Source organism: Pongo pygmaeus, chromosome 15, assembly GCF_028885625.2.
Source record: "Pongo pygmaeus isolate AG05252 chromosome 15, NHGRI_mPonPyg2-v2.0_pri, whole genome shotgun sequence".
In the NCBI taxonomy this organism is placed as follows: Eukaryota; Metazoa; Chordata; class Mammalia; order Primates; family Hominidae; genus Pongo; species Pongo pygmaeus.
The window spans coordinates 67,227,097-67,245,126 of NC_072388.2; the positions used below are offsets into that span (position 1 = coordinate 67,227,097).

General features: G+C 41.5%; 1 protein-coding gene across 24 annotated transcripts in view; it reads left to right on the forward strand.

The window, feature by feature from the left end:
• RAD51B (RAD51 paralog B) overlaps positions 1–18,030 on the forward strand; it is a 794,823-nt gene that overhangs the window by 524,130 nt on the left and 252,663 nt on the right. The gene's annotated exons all lie outside the window — the stretch shown is intronic.

Here is an 18,030-nt window from a genome sequence, read left to right on the forward strand (position 1 = left end):
TTTATTGATGATATTTTCACCTTTAAAGAAGATGAAAAGCAACAATTTTCATATATCAGGGGTGATTTAACCTTACAGATGCCACTAAGATGCACATTGAATGTACTGTTCTCTCTCTAAGCCTAGTTCTTCCTCTTATAAATATGGATCAATCTAAATGTTGAGAAAATTAGAGGATTGGGAAATCTGCCTCTCCTAAGTAGTAAAAGTTGAAAAGTAGTACAGTAAGATAGCAATCTAATAGCACAGTCATTTTCTACAATGTATATAATTTTAATCATCACAATAAAGAATGTTTAAAGAAATTGAGGTAGTTTAATCATAGGCAGTGCTGAAATGTGACCATATAATGATCTTTTAGAGAGAAGGCTGCTACTTTTTCTTTTCTACACAAGGGTTAAAAAAAGAAGAAATGTTTTTAGGAGGAATGTAACATAGTGCCTGGCACATGGTTAGTATTCAATAGTATTTTACTAACAGTGTTTACTTAGAAATATTTATCAGAAATAACTTTAAGGTGTCTTTGGACCGATACAATGAGTTACCAAGGAAAGTAAATACATTTTTCCTTCTTCCTTTTTTTACCATTAAAGGAAACCAAAATATTTTACCCTCAAATATACTTCTTTGACATATTTGAGATGGCTATTCAGAGAGCCTGCATACAGGAATAGCCCTGTAAATCTACCTTTTGTGGAGGAGATTTACATCTGTAGAGAAAATCTACATTGCTGAAATAAACAGCCAGCCTTTCTGTGCTGTGACTTGTCTGGATCTAGGACAGATAGGCTCCTGGGAGAGAGAGACTGAGAGTTTGACACCTCTGGGGATCTAACAGAAACTTACTGTTTTGGAGGGCTGCTTGCTACCTGTGAGGTTTCATCTGCATTACAAGACTGCCTTTGCTAGCCATGCTCTTCTTCTCTTCCACCCATAACTGGTCTTGCCAGACTCTAAGCCTCTATTCCTTCTGTAACCTCAGGATGAAAACTTCAACTGTCTGACCCTTTCTTTGAGTTTTTCTTATTTTTTTATGACTTCTGTGCACATACATGCATATTATTATTTTTGTATGCCTTTTCTCCTATTAACCTGCCTTTTGTCGGTTGATTTTCAGTAAACACTCAGAGGTTGAAGGGGAGGTTTTCCCTAGGCTCCTATACCATCTTGCATATTTGGGATATCCCAAGATATCCACGATGCTTGGCTCTCTAAGACATTGAAATCTGATTAGGGAAGTAAAATATGAAAGCAGTGGGGAACAGTCTGCCTTTGGCACTCAGAGATCTCTACATGTTTTTACTTGTCCCATTTCATCCTTATAGGTTAAGAAGCAGGGAAATAGAGTTCATTACAATTTCAAATTATAATTTTGCTGATATTTTCCCCTTCAGGGAAGGTAAGAAGCAAGAATTTTCACATATCAAAGGTGATTTTACCTTGAAGATGCCACTAAGATGAGCTGGGCAGAGAGAATGTTAAGGCAAAGCACAATGTTAATGACTAAATTAGAACTGAAAATGAATTTAATCTCTTTAAAGGACAAGAATCAAGGTAACTGTATTTCGGTAAGGTGTAATGCAAAAAATCCATGATGAATAAAATACATCATAGAAATATGAAGGGTTGAGTTATATGCAAGTATATTATAGGAAAAATTAGTTGATCTGATACTGTATCAGAGTAGCTTCATCATTAAATGGCACTGTGTCATTTATGGAATCATTGGCAATTTCTAGAACATCTATTACGGCACTAAAGTGGTCAGGGTTTTCATAAAGTTTTGTGGAAGTCTGAACCTTATTTTCTTAGGTCAAAGGCATGGTAGAAGCAATTTATAAGTAATGTTTTATTAATAAAGTGATTTCTAAGTTTATGATAAATACAAGTGACAGACCCAGTGGAATTTATTGGCTAATGTAATTGCGAAGGCTAAGAAGTGGATCTAATGGGTTTCCAACAATGTCATCATCGTTTCTGCTGTAATTCCATCTCTCTGCTCTGCTTTCCTCCTGTTGGTTTCATTCGCAGCAGGTTTTGCCATATGGGAGGAGCAATGCAGCAGTCTCTGGTCCGTATCACTTAGGATCTCATAAGGCATAAGGTCCTTTTTCTCTCCAACTTTGTCAGTACCCTCAAAAAGAGTCCTATTGGCCCATTAGATCTTTTGTCTACCCCAGTGGCAGGAAGACAGGGCCCCAGAGGTAGGGCTGGAGCAGTTCAAAGGAAAGGAAGGTTTCAGTTATTAGAAAAGGGATGGAAAGAATATATGTCCACCAATATATCACACAACTGCATATAGTGCACTTTCACATCCTGTGGCAAACAAAAATCTTTCACTACTGGAAAGGAAATGTTGGCTTGAAATATTGTGTATAGTGTAAGAAAAAAAAATCCAGATGCTTTTTTCATATTCACTCTAATTCCCTGGGTTACAACTAATTAGTACTTCCTGTTTGCTCCCCATATAACTTGCTTACCCCTTGACTCTATCACGTGTTTATCTTCCTTCTGGAGGCCTATCTTACAGAAATAGGATGTGAACACTTGAAGATAGAACTTTGTCTTTTATCTCTTTATTTCCAGTGCCTAGTCCAGTCCTTGGAACACAGAAGCCTCTTGATGCTTACTGAGTGGAATTAAATTCTATCCTATCTACTGCTTATGTTAGAAAAGAAAAAAAAATTTACTAGTCAGGGGCTTTAGGGGGAAAGTCTTTGTTCTCTAGGAGGAAGGATTTTCCCTAACTCACTCTTGGCCTTTCTGCTTCTTCATTGCTCCTCCTTAGGGAAAGTGGAATGGCTTATCTAACTGGTGAGTCTGAGATAAGGAAGCACTTCTCACATTCAGATACTGTCCTCCCCCAGCCATAGAGGGACGGGACAGGGGGCACTGCCTAACCCAGTTTTGGGGAAGCTCACTGTTGCTATGTACCCATGCCTTCTCTCTCTCTCTTTCTCTCTCTGTCCCTCTCTCTCTCTGTCTCTCTCTTTCTAATGAAGAGTTTAGCTTTGGAGAAAATGAGCAAAAGATTTCCTTACCATAAAGTGAAGCCCATCAAGTGAAAGCAAGTAGAAAGGCACAGAAAGGTTTATCCTTGTCACCATGTGGAAGGACACTTAGGGGAGCAGATCATTTGGTAACTGTTGGTACTTGTGGCCTCTACATCTTGTAAATTCATACATGTCCACGTTTGACCTAATTATATTTGTAGACTTTTTTGAAATTTTCAGTTTTAGGTGAATACCAATGAGTACCCAGAGTTTTCTGTCTTTGTTGTCCTCTGGATGCTGGTCCCAAATCCACTCAGGCAACAAATCCTGGAGTTACTGGCTCCTTATCTTTAAAGTATATGTAGCCCTTGGTCTCCATTTCTGCTGCCTTTTTTTTTTTAACTTATTTTTTAATTTAAAATTGACAAATACAGTTGCATGTATTTATGGGCACAATGTAATGTTATAATTAATGAATATAATATGGAATAATTAAATCAAACTAATTAAGATATCCATCACTTCAAATACTTACCAGTTTTGTGGTAAGCACGTTTGAAACTTACTCTCTTAACAATTTTCAAATGTACAGTACATAATTATTCACTATACTCACCACACAATTTGAGCTCTTTATATATTTTGGATATTAAACCCTAATCAGATGTATGCCTTGAAAATATTTTCTTACAATCCAAAGGTTGTCGCTTCATGCAGTTGTTTTCCTTGCGGTACAGGGGCTTTTTATTTTGATATAATCCCATTTTTCTATTTTTGCTTTTGTTGCATGAACTTTTAGGGTCAGGTCTAAAAAATCATTGCCCAGAATAATGTTGAGTAATTTTCCCCCTATCTCTTTTGACAGCCTACAATCAGATATATGAGCAAAGAAATGATTTTAAGTTGGAACTTACATTTAAAAGGGAAGCAGAGTGTAAAATTTTGGATAATTTGCAGCCTGGCTATGTGGCAGAGAAAGAAAAAGCATTTTTCGGAGAGGAATACAAGCAGGCTGAGGAACAACCACTTGCTTAGAAAGATTAGCGTGACTAAAAGGGAGCCAAGTGCTAATTTCCAAGACAATGGGGAAAAGGCATATCAGAGATCTTGGAGACAGACTCTGCTATCAGACCCAGAGCATTATAAGGAAATAATGGTTTCAAGGACCAGGCCTGGGCCGTTGCCCGGCTCAGACTTGAGACACTGCTGTCTGCATGTGGGCTGCTTCAGCTCCATCTCTAGCTCCAGCTCAAAGGGCCCCAGGTACAGCTTGGGCTGCTGGCTCTGGAGAGCACAAGCTGTGAGCTTTAGTGGCTTCCATGTGGTATTAAGCCTGCAGGTGCACAGAATGCAAAAGTGAAGGGAACTTCGCAGATTCCCCTAGATTTCAGAGGATGTATTGGAAATCCTGGGAGCCCAGGCAGTAGTCTGCTGCAGAGGTGGAGCCCTTACAGAGAAGCTCTACTAGAGCCGTGTGGAGAGGAAATGTGGAGTTGGAGCCCCCCACATAGAGTCCTCACCAGGGCACTGCCTTGTGGAGTGATAGGAAGAGGGCCACCACCCCCTCCACATCCCGGAATTGTAGAGCCATGGGCAGCTTGTATCCTGAGCTTGGAAAAGCTGCAGGCACTCAACTCCAACCCATGAGAGCAGTCATGGGGTCTGCATCCTGCAAAGCCACAGGGACAGCACTGCCCATGCACCAGTGTGTCCTGGATGTCAAAGGAGAAGATTATTTTGGAGATTTAAGACTTAATGACTGCCGCCGAGCGCAGTGGCTCACTCTTGTAATCCCAGCACTTTGGGAGGCCGAAGTGGGTGGATCACGAGGTCAGGAGATCAAGACCATCCTGGCTAACACAGTGAAACCCCGTCTCTACTAAAAGTACAAAAAATTAGCGGGGTGTGGTGGCGGGTGCCTGTAGTCCCAGCTACTCGGGAAGCTGAGGCAGGAGAATGGTGTGAATCCGGGAGGCAGAGCTTGCAGTGAGCAAAGATCACGCCGCTGCACACCAGCCTGGGCGACAGAGCGAGACTCCGTCTCAAAAATAAATAAATAAATAAATAGCCTGGGTGCGGTGGTTCACGCCTGTAATCCCAGCACTTTGGGATGCCAAGGCAGGCGGGTCATGAGGTCAGGAGTTCGAGACCAGTCTGGCCAACATGATGAAATCCAGTCTCTACTAAAAATACAAAAAATTAGCCAGGCATGGTGGCGGGCGCCTGTAGTCCCATCTACTCGGGAGCCTGAGGCAGGAGAATGGCATGAACCCAGGAGGTGGAGCTTGCAGTGAGCCGAGATCACGCCACTGCACTCCAGCCTGGGCAACAGTGCAAGACTCAGTCTCAAAAAAAAAAAAAAAAAATATTTAATGACTGCCCTTCTGGGTTTCAGACCTGCATGGGAACTGTAGCCCCTTTCTTTTGGCTAGTTTTTCCCTTTGGAATGGGAATATTTACCCAATGCCCATATTACCATTGTATCTCGGAAATAAATAATTTGTTTTTGATCTTACAGGCTCATAGGTGGAAGGAACTCATCTCCAGATGAAACTTTGGACTTTAGACTTGGGACTTTTGATTGAGCTGGAATTGGAACAAATTAAGACTTGGGAGAACTATTGAGAAAGGATGATTATATTTTGCAATGTGAGAAGGACATGAGATTTGGGGAGCTAGAGGCATAATGATATAGTTTAGATGTTTGTCCCCTCCAAATCTCATGTTAAAATCCCCAGTGTTGGAGGTGGGGCTTGGTGGGAGGTGTTCTGATTATGGGGACAGATCCTTCCTGAATGGCTTAGTACCATCCGTTTGGTGATGAATGAGTTCTTGCTCTGGTGGTTAACATGAAATGTGGTTATTTAAAGAGTGTGGCACCTCCCCCCACTCTTGTTCCTACTCTCAACTTGCGACATGCTAGCTTCCCTTCGCTTCCCACCATGACTATAAGCTTCCTGAGGCCTTACCAGAAGCTGAGCAGATGCCAGCACCATGATTTCTGTAGAGCCTGCAGAGCTGTGAGCCAATTAAGCTCAGTGTCAGGTGTTTTTTTTTTTTTTTTTTCTTTTTTTTTTTGAGACAGAATATTGCTCTGTTGCCTAGGCTGGAGTGCCTGGAGGCACAATCTCGGCTCACTGCAACCTCCCTCCACCTCCTGGGTTCAAGAGCGACTCTCATGCTTCAGCCACCCAAGGAGCTGGGATTACAGGAGTGTGCTACCATGCCCAGCTAATTTTTGTATTTTAGTGGAGATGGGGTTTCACCATGTTGGCCAGGCTGGCCTCGAACTGCTGACCTCAAGTGATTCACCCACCTTGGCCTCCAAAAGTGCATGAGGCGGGAGCCACTGCGCCTGGGCAGTTATTTGTTTATAGTGATGCAAGAACAGACTAACACAAATGGGTTCAGAATTCAGTTGTGGAAAAGGTGTATAATTTAATAGTCCCCTGAAACCTCACAGAAGAATTTCAGAAAGATCCTATATTTGTTTTTGGATACGTGCAGAGAATAGATTAAAATATAAATGTCTTGATGTTTTTTATATTACATATTTATATCCCATCTTTTTCCAAAACAGATTTAAAGTGGCTTCATCTTTGACATGGTAATCTAACCCATGACATTCAAAAGCCACAAGGACAGAAAAAGAATTTTCTAAGACTGCCTGAAGTGCAACTTCATTTGATATGATTTCCTAGCCTAGAATATAATCAGGAAGGCACTGATTTCTTTCTGTTACTGTTGTTTTTAAGCAAAAAAGATCCTGTTCCTCCTCTTCTACTTCTTTGCATGGTGAATAGCTCCACTAGTTACCCAGCCACCAAACAACAACCTGGGAATCAACTTCCTCTCTGTTCTGTTGCCCCTTCCCCTAAACAACCACTTGATCATCAAGATTTCTTCCTCGATTTCATATTCAGCTCTACATCCAGGGTCTAAATTCACACCTTGGATTTCTGCTGCCTGGACTAATCCAGCAGTCTCACTCTGTAGCCCCTCAGTCCCTCTTCTGTACTATGTCCAAAGTGTTCTTTCTAGCAGAACAATGTGATTGTGTTACTCTTGTACTTGAAATCCCTCAATGTCTTTTTCACTGTCTCTGGGATTTATTCCAGACTCCTTAGCATACACACAGGGACCTCAAGATCTGGCAGCTGCTCAGTTCTCCAGCCGTATATCTCTGAATGGTTTCTCTCTCGGCCTCATTTCTCCATCACCCCTCCTCCCACTAAACACATACACTAGAACCATTGTGAATTTCTCAGAGTACTTCTTATGGTCTAGGATAGTTTACATTTTTAGGTCCCTTTTGCTCCTCCTCTGCCTATAATTTACCCCTTCCCCTCTTGCCTTCCCTCTACCCCCCAAGGCTGGCTCAGCTTTTAAGACTCAGTCGAAGTGCCACCACCTCTCTGAATCCTTTTTCATACTTCACCGTTAGGAAGAATGAAGCATCTTCTTCCTCTTCTTCCCTTCCATGTCTGTAATCCTCAACACATTTTTTTTTTCATGAATTGTTTGCGACACTGTTTGCTTTCGCTAGACTGAAAGATCTTAGGGACAAAGTGCAAGGTATGCTCCTTCTGCTGTCTCTAATATCTAGCATCATTCCTGACATTTTAGCAGTATTTCATAAATGTTTATTGACTAAATGCATATTTACCTGTGCATGAAAGAGTAACAGTTTCAGAGTTTTTGTTAGCTGCATTCCTTTACTTCCTATTAGTTTGGGGAAATAGATTTAGCACCCACAAAATGATTGGGGGGTCCCCTGTACTGCAAAGATTTGACTTTAAGAAGTAGGTGGCTGGGTACGATAGCTCATGCTTATAATCCCAACATATTGGGAGGCCAAGGCAGAAGGATCGCTTAAGCCCAGGAGTTTGAGACCAGCCTGAACGATGTAGTAAGGACCCATTCTCTATGAAAAACCATATATATTAGCCAGGCATGGTGGCGTGTGCCTCCCGAATTGGCTGAAGTGGGAGGATTGCTTGAGCCTGGGAGGTCAAGGCTGTAGTGAGCCATGATTGTGCCACTGCACTCTAGCCTGGATGACAGAGACCCTGTCTCAAAATAATAATAATAAATAAAGAAGCAGGCCCGTGAACAGCATCAGCAGTTTCAGCTACTAATAGTAGCAGTCTTTGTTCCTCTTAGAATGCAGAAGGCTGCTGGTTACATTTGATCTTTATTAAAACACCCATACACAGTAAGATTGCTTGGGAATCCAAGGCAGAATATATCTGTGTGGTTTGAGAGAGGACTTTAAAGTGTTAGAGAGTCTATAATCTTTTTAGAGCACACTAAAAAGAGAGTAGATACACTACCCCGGGGCAGGGATGAAATAATGAATTTGCTGAATATTCCATGTGGGCCCTGAACATCAACAGGGCAAGAGAGAAGTCAAGAAATGAAAAGTGCTGGTAAGGTCAGCAAGTACCTATCTTGGCACCCAGTGGTACCAACTGACCATTGCATGGACCATGCTCTGGGAGGGCATGAGAAAAATTAAGGGCAAAGGACATTCCCTCAAAGAGTTTACCAGTTTAAAGCTTTAATGTCACTGAAACTAATATGTCTTCTGTGACAAGCTTTGATGATAAATGTAGACTAAGTTTTTTAAAATTATATAAAAATTTAAAATACTTTGCAAAGCACAAACAATTTTCTTAGGCCTGCCTTGGTAGCAAGAACAGTTTGTAATGACTGAAAAGTGAAGAATCTATGGTTTATTCATGGTCTAAATCAGATATTGCAAGCTGGTGCCCTCTGGGCTGGAGTCATACAATATTTTCAAATTTAGGAAATTTTAAATAAAAATTAAGATTTCTTACTTGTGATTTCCTTGTGCTCTCTGGTCAAAATGGTTTATGCAAGACTTGATGGTTTGAAATAAAATTGTACAAAGGCGTTCCACTTTGGCTAAATGGATTCTGGTATAAATGCGAAGGATATTTAACTTACTTGGGAGCTCATAGGCATAATGCATATGTTTGTTTAAAAACAAAAGAAGCAATCGAAGATTAACATTGACTTTGTCTCGCCTGGTGCGGTGGCTCACGCCTGTAATCCCAGCACTTTGGGAGGCCGAGGTGGGCGGATCATGAGGTCAGGAGATCGAGACCATCCTGGTTAACAGGGTGAAACCCCGTCTCTACTAAAATACAAAAAAATTAGCCAGGCATGGTGGGGGGCGCCTGTAGTCCCAGCTACTGGGAAGGCTGAGGCAGGAGAATGGCATGAACCCGGGAGGCAGAGCTTGCAGTGAGCCAAGATCCTGCCACTGCACTCCAGCCTGGGCGATACTGACTTTGTCTCATAGTTTAGATCTGGGATAAACAAACCTTTTCTGTAAAGGCCCAGAATATTTTAGGCCTTTATTTATTTTAGGTTTTGCAGGTCCTATGATCTCTGTTGCAGCTAAACAGCTCTGCCACTGTAGTGTGAAGTCACCATAGACGATACCTGGACAAATGAGCATGGCTGTGTTCAATAAAACTTTGTTTATGAACACTGAAATTTGAAATTTATATAATTTCTACATGTCACAAAATTTCTTTTTGTCTTTTTTTCAGCTATTTAAAACTGTAATAACTATTCTGAGCTCATGGGCCATATAAAAACAAGAGATGGACCTCATTTGACATATAGGCCAAACGGACATTGGCCTGAGTGTCATGGTAAAATCTTGGTCTTAGGCTTTTTAGACCTGATTAGCCTAAAAGAAACAAACTAGGATGTTCTGTTCTCTTTGCAGGACAAAGGAATTTTCCTTTCCCTACTTTTTATTTTATTTTATTTATTTATTTTTTTTGGATGGAGTCTTACTCTGTCACCCAGGCTGGAGTGCAGTGGCACCATCTTGGCTCACTGCAACCTCCGCCTCCCAGGTTCAAGCAATTCTTCTACCTCACCCTCCCTAGAAGCTGGGATTACAGGTGCGTGCCCCACGCCCAGCTAATTTCTGTATTTTTAGTAGAGATGGGATTTCACCATGTTGGCCAGGCTGGTCTCGAACTCCAGACCTCAGGTGATCCACCCGTCTTAGCCTCCCAAAGTGCTGGGATTACAGGCATGAGCCACCACACCTGGTTTCCCTACTTTTTTATATCCATGGGGAGCTTGGTTGATATCCTGCTTGAACATGGAAGACCCAAGTTGCTCACCCTGTGTTTTCCAAAGCCTTAAAGGCTAGTCTATATTTCAGACAGCCCAGGTGATGAGGGAGCCTTGTGTTTTCTGTGAGGAACTTTATCCCTTAAGCATCTATATCCCAGTCATACTTATGCATGGAAAGGCTAAGTAAAATCTATTAATATCCTAGCTAGAAAGAAAACTATAAAATTACACATAGATGCAAGCTTGTGTGTATTCTGCAGTTCAAAGTGTAGTCAGCAAAAAAAGCATACACGCTATCGCACTGGGAGGAAATCGGTGTCTTTGAAATCAAATACCCTGCCATTGGCATATCCAGGCTTGAAACTCGGCTGCAGCTTTTAGCTTCCACCACATGTTTACATTGGAAATCTCTCTGTGCACATATAGAGTTTGTTCTCTTATGAAATCATGTCTCTAGGGAAGGATAATTTAAAGCCATTTCCGTTTGTTATGTCTGAGCTGAACTAGACTATTAGGGCTTGTTAACGCTGGATAAACTTGAGCCCTATAACTGCCTTCATCTGCAGATTATAGAATCTGTCCAACAAATTGCATTCTGATGTTTTCAGAATGATGGCTAAGCAAGCAAGGGCCTTTTAATTTATATTCTATCACCATGGTTGTCAGGAATCACAGTTTTGACTTTCATGCTTACTTGGTATAGCAGCGATGATATGACTCTTGAATGGACCAAATCCAGAAGTAATTGAGACACTAAACTGCATCTGCATGTTACTATAGTAGAGCGAGCAAAGGCTGACAGTCAGAAAATTGCTGGTGAAGCATCTTTCTTCAGAGTGCCTCCCTTCCCCGCGTCTTAGCATAAATCAGTGTTAGGTCCACTGAAATATCGTGTGTGGTCTGCATTTAGAAATTTTATTTGAAAATGAGACAGATGGATAAATGAAAACAAGTTTTCTTTAGGCTAGTGTTAAGTAAATAGAATTAAGTGAAGATAGACAGTTTCCCTGATTTAGTGGAGGGGAGATGGTGGTTGCCCCAGGATATCTAACTCCCTCTGCCTCTATTCATCAAATCCACTGAACATATTTGCCTTCAGTTTGGCTTAATATCATTCGCCATTTTAGATAGTGGGATACTGGAAGGTAGAAATTACATCTGTTTGACTTCTTTTGTGAACCAGTGTAGCAGAACTACCAGTACAACTTCAGTGAAATCACAAATAGGATGGCACCAGGCAATAGTGTGACTATCCAACATGGCATCCCCTAACTGGGAAAGGAATCCTTTCTTCATGGCTCTGGGCTCTTATTGTCAGTAGCCCCACTGAATTCACTTCTTTTCAATAAACTTGTAGAAGGTACTGCCCTAAGCCCTGAGGTTGGGGACAGTGGTGTGGTAGGATACAGAGACAAATAAGACATAGACCCTGCCCAAAAGGTGACTGTATACATAAAGCACCCTAATCCAGACCAGACTCAAAGAATGCTAGAAATGAAGGGCAGACATAGGACAGTGGCATTTTGAGTAAGAAATAGGGTTTTAACTGGTGGGAGAGAGAAGAACCTGCTAGACTAAGGGAACAGCATGAACTAAAGACCAGAGGTAGAAAAGTACTACTTTTTGTACCAAAAGTAGAAAAGACCAAAAGTGTTGAGGGAGAATGGGAATAATTCCTCTCTCTCTCTCTTTCCTTTTTTCCCTTTATTCTTTACTCAATAATTATTTGATGAATGTTTATGATAAACCGAACAGACACAGCTCCTGCCCACACAAAGCTTGCAGTCTAGAGGAGGAACAACCATGAATCAAAGAAGCCCAAAGTAAATAACAAATTACAGCCCTGACCCTTACCTCAAAGGAGAGGGGTACATTGACTAAGAGACCACATTACAGGAGAGTGGAACATACTTCACAAGCCTTTACTGGAGAGATGTCCTGCAACCTGAAGAGAGAGGAGGCATTGATTAGAGGAGAGCGCTCTATGGAGAGGAGTCAGCGTGGACACTGAGACTGCAAGAGTGAGGGAATGTGTGGGATTAGACCACAGTCAGGGAGCAGAACACAGTGGGGTTTTTGGTCTTTATTCTAAGAGCAAAGAAAAGCTATTGACCTGTTTCTAGCAAAAGATGGGGTAAGGTAATGAGATTTGCTAGTTGGAAAGATCCCACTAGCTGCAGTGTAGAGAATGAATTAGATGCGTGGAGAGGGACCCCTGCCAGGAGGCAGATACAATTGTCCATGGGGGATATTCTGGTTTCTTTGCACTGGAGTAATGAGGATGGGGATGAAAAGAAGGGAATATGTTTAAGAGCTGATAATAGGCTTGGCCTTGGAAACACTTGAGTTTGATGCACCTTTGAGACACTAAGGAGACATACCAGGGAGATATAGGTGTACTGGAGCTCAGTGAAGAGGTCTGGGCTGGAGATAAACAATTGAGTCATCTCCTTATAGGTGATAATTGAGCCATAAAAGTGGATAAATAAATATTAGTTGAATGAATGATAGAATTAATGAATAGATGGTATTGGGTGAGGAAAGAGCACAGAGTAACAAGAGGGCTTAAACAACTTTGTGGTGCTGTATTTCTGTAACTATTACTTATCAGTTGTGAGACTGGACAAAGTCATTTTCCTCTGGCCAGGTCTGATGCCTCCTATGGACACATTCTGAAAGCCAGCAGGAACCTAGAAAGTGACCAGGCCACCCCCTTGCCCACATAGAAACATGTCTCCTAACTCTTCCACCTTACCAATAGGTGGACTCTAAGAGTTCACATAAAAGGTGGTTGTTTGGATTGTAGAAGTCTCTTCCGAAAAGAAGCTCCTACTTTCCTAGGGAGATGCCACCATAGACTCTAATTAACCAAGGCCCTTTCTGTGAGACATTATGTTCAATAGGACCTTGAGGTGTTACAAACTATTTCCTCACAGATGCCTGGACATAGGCCTGGACTCTTCCCCAGACTCCTCCCATCCCACTTGCCAGGCACTGAGAAACAGGACTTTCCACTTGTTTGTCACTGGCAAGGACTTCATGGCTTCAGAGAGGGAGCTCCAGGGGTTTCTGGGACACTTACCAGTATAAATTCCCTGAGGTTCTTCTAAGTCTGTGCTTGAATTCATTCATTCATTCCCTTCTTATCTTTTCTGAGAACCCCAAGAATTGGCCTGCCTGTGTCCTTTGCTTTTACTTTCAGCAGGTGGGGATCTGACACAGTTGGGGGAAGGGTTTTGATGGGAAAAGTGAGGTTGGTACTATTTTTCCTCCCATGTTTAGCCTATAGAGTATAGTCATAAAACTTTTCCTCAACATTTCAGTCCTGAAGCAAGCACACAGCTCATTGGAAGTTTCTAAGGATTTTTATTATTAGCAATGTCAGAAAGCAAGTTGAAAGCAAAACAGCCCCCTCTGGGCCTCTTCCCTAGCCTTTCCTTATTTTGTGTTGTTTTCCTCACGCCCAGGAGGAACACATATCCCAATTCCTGAGGACAGTCCTGATTTGCAACTGGCATCTTGGCACAACTGCCAATAGTACCACCTTTAAAAAGTTTAGACACTGAGTTATGGTCATGCTACTTAACCCCATAAAGAAAAATAAAGTAATGCATTGGTGGTAATAGTGGATTCACAAAAGACTACAATAATCTCGATCTGCATTTTAGCGAGAGGATATGAGCCACAGAGTGATTTCTTTGGTATTTTGTCCCAACAGCTGGACTGGGCCTCTATGTGTGTAAGTGAGGGATGGGGTACAGAGGGGAGGACTTGTGGGAAGTGCTGGAATATCAGGGCTAGAATATTGCCACAGAAATGTGTCTATCTTTTCTCCTGTCTCTTTCTCAGTAACCAGATCTACCATGGAAGACTCAGACTGGCACTTTGGCAAGGTGAGATGAAAGATCAGGGCTGAGGAAGGTGCATTTGCAGGCACTGTGGGGTCCACAGCAGAGAGGATAAAAACGTGGAGGCAGAGGTGCATCCGAGTCATAACAGCACAGAGCCGGGTGTTGGGGTTGGGGCCTGAGCCATTGTTGTCTGGCTGTCGCAGCAGGGGGAAAGGAGGACAGAAGTGTCAATGTTTCGTTTAGAATTTTTCTAAAAAGTTGCCACTTTGGATGAAGTGCTCAGTAAGACCTTCCCCTCCACGTAACTATGCTTCTGTTAGAAGTATCTGAGCAGTTCAGGCCATCCACGTGGTAGAACTGTGTGGGGTACCCTCAAGCCCACGGGTCTCTAGGGGTTGTGCCTAAGTCAAATGTATACATTCCACCTGTGATGTTAGGCAAGCAAGCATATGATCCTTTCTCATCACCACTTCCATGAAACAAAGACATTTTAGAACTGTTGACGATAGCAGCAATGTTTTCTTGACAAAGATATTACTTGTAAAGTAGTAAAGAACATTAGAAAAAGGAGCTATAGTCATGTGGTCCCTGCTCTTTGTGGTGCTACATAGGTGGTGTGTCTATTATAAGAACTTTTGTGTCTTCCAGTAATGTTTTTTGGTTTTTTGGTTTTGTTTTGTTTTTTTTTTTTTTTTTTTTGAGACAGAGTCTCGCTCTGTTGCCAGTCTGGAGTGCAAGGGTGCAATTTCGGCTCACGGCAACCTTCGCCTCCCAGGTTCAAGCAATTTTCCTGCCTCAGCCTCCAGAGTAGCTGGGACTACAGGCACACGCCACCACGCCCGGCTAATTTTTACTTTTAGTAGAGACGGGGTTTCACCATGTTAGCCAGGATGGTCTCGATCCCTTGACCTCGTGATCTACCCACCTCAGCCTCCCAAAGTGTTGGGATTACAGGCGTGAGCCACCGCGCCTGGCCCCAATAATGTTTTAAACGAGTAAAATGAAGTTTGTCACTTCTGCGTGCTTACAAGCTTAAACATCAAAAGAATTGGCCAGGTGTGGCTCACACCTGTAATCCCAGAACTTTAGGAGACCACGTTGGGAAGATGACTTGAGCCTGGGAGTCCAAGACCAGCCTGGGCAACAAAGCAAGATCCTGTCTCTACAAAAGATTTATTTATTTATTTATTTTTTTATTATTAAGAATCCAAAGAGTTTATACATTTAGGTGGGGAAGGTAACCCTTGGGAAGCCCTGGGCTAGCCTCTCGGCTTGCTCATGATTCAAGTAGCAAAAAGAAGAAGTAGTGGACTCAGGACAAAATTTTGACGTGGGAGCCCCATTTCAAGCTCTGAGGTCTGAAATGCCAAGTTTAAGCCTCTTGGCCTCATTGTGACTCGATTTCCCTTTCTGTGAAATGAGAAGATAATCCCAGTATTAGGGTACTATCCGAGTACCTTCAGGCTTTTTAGGAAGAACTCTAGTGAGTAAGCTCTCTGGCTGTAGAGGGGACCATGATGCACAGTAAAAAGAACCCCATCTTTTCACTGGAAGGGTATAGTCAGCCATCCAATGGGAGCTCCCAAACTGTAGAGATGGCACTCTTGCTTTTGTGGGACTAGTACAGATGTATTTTTCGTGTCCCATTTCTTATGTTGCCTATTTTTGGAGACATATTTGTTTGTTAACTCTTTGAGTTTCATAAAGAAAACATTAATACAAATTTTATTGAGTGGTAGGTTAGCTCCAATATCCTCAAAATAGATTGAGCATTTTAGAATTTACCTTAACATTACCTGGAACCCAAAAAGATTTGCCTAAAACGTTTAGCTCCTCATTTTGTTACTGGCTTCATTCTGATTTTGGAAACAACAGAAAGTAAAGTGGAACTGGGGTTTGTGGGTCTATTAGATTCTCCAATTTAATCTCGCCCACCTATTCCTGATATTAATAAACTCTTTCTAATATCAGTTGGCCATGGTTGGCATTCTGGTAAATACCTCCCTGGAACCGGACTGAATAAAATTCATGAGACTTGCTGGTCACAGTTGGAGATAGGTTCAGTGGTTTGGGTTTTTTTTTCTACCAAAGTGAAAATAGAATTATTGTTATTATTGTTTTCTAGTTTTAAAATGACTAAAAGTACAAAGGAAAACTGGAAAAGTCAATTTAAATCCTGCTGCTGAGAGAAATAACATTTTGGTGAGCAACTCTCCAGATCACTCTCAGAATGTGCATATTATACTTCCATGTGCCATTGTTAGAAAACAAGATCATCCTGTACTTTCTCATTGTGGACAACTGTATGACCATAAATAATGACACCATTAATTATAGTGACAGTATATAATATTCCATTAAACAGCTGTGCTCTTATCCATTTATGCATTTCCCAATTATTATTCATTTAGGTTTTTTTATATTGCTTACTATCATTTAAAAATTGCAGTAAACATCCTTTTACATCCAGATTTCCAAATTTGTCTAATTATCTCCCAGGTTATATAGCCATATCTTGAGGATATTGTAGACATGGTTCCAGACCATTGCAATAAAGTAAATATTGCAATAAAGTGAAACACATTTTTTGGTTTCCCAGTGCATATAAAAGTTATGTTGGCCGGGCGCAGTGGCTCACGCCTGAAATCCCAGCACTTTAGGAGGCCGAGGCGGGCGGATCACGAGGTCAGGAGATCGAGACTATCCTGGCTAACAGGGTGAAACCCTGTCTCTACTAAATAAATACAAAACAATTAGCCGGGCGCGGTGGCGGACGCCTGTGGTCCCAGCTACTCTGGAGGCTAAGGCGGGAGAATGGCGTGAACCCAGGAGGCGGAGCTTGCAGTGAGCCAAGGTTGTGTCACTGCACTCCAACCTCGGCGACAGAGCGAGACTCCGTCTCAAAAAAAAATAAAAAAATAAAATAAAATAAAAAAGTTATGTTTACACTATATTAAAAGTGTGCAATAGTATTATATCTTTTAAAAACAATATAGATTACCTAAATTTAAAATACTTAATTGCTAAAAAAAAATGCTAGGGATCATTGGAGCCTTCAGTGAGTTATAATCTTGCTGGTGAAGGGTCTTGCCTTAGTGTTGAAGGTTGCTGACTGATCGGGGGGTGGTTGCTGAAGGTTGGAGTGGCTGTAGTAATTTCTTAAAAAATGACAATAATGAAGTTTGCCTTATGGATTGACTCTTTCTTATGAAAGATTGCTCTGTAGCATGTCATGCTGTTTGATAACATTTTATCCATGGTAGAACTTCTTTCAAAATTGGAGTCAATCCTTTCAAACCCTGCCACTGCTTTGTCAACTAAGTTTCTGTGATATTCTAAATCCCTTGTTGTCATTTCAGCATTGTTCATAGCATCCTCACCAGTAGATTCCATCTCAAGAGACCACTTTCTTTGCTCATCCAAAAGAAGCAACTCCTCATCATGTTTTGTCATGAGATTGCAGCAATTCAGTCACATATTTGGGCTCCATTTCTAATTCTAATTCCTTGCAATTTCTGCCACATTTGCAGTAACTTCTTCCAATGAAGTCTTGAACCCCTCAAAGTCATTCATGAAGGTTAGAATCTTATTCCAAGCTCCTATTAAGGATGGTATTTTGACCTCCTCCTATAGAACACGAATCTTCTGAATGGCATCTAGAATGCTGAATCCTTTCTAGAAGATTTTCAGCTTACTTTGCCCAGATCTATAAGAGGAATCACTATCTATGCAGCTATAGCCTTACAAATTGTATTTCTTAAATAATAAGACTTAAAAGTCGAAATTACTCCTTGATCCATGGGCCACAGCAGGCATGAAAACAACATTAACCTTGTACATCTTCATTAGAGCTCTTCGGTGACCAGCTTACGTTGTTAATGAGTAGTACTATTTTGAAAGAGATCTCTTTTTTCTGAGCACTAAGTCTCAATGGTGGGCTTAAAATATTCAGGAAACCATGCTACAAACAGATGTGCTGCCATCCATTCCTTGTTGTTCCATTTCTAGAGCACAGACAGCCATTTTCAACATGCCTTCCTCACTAAGCTTAATCATTTCTA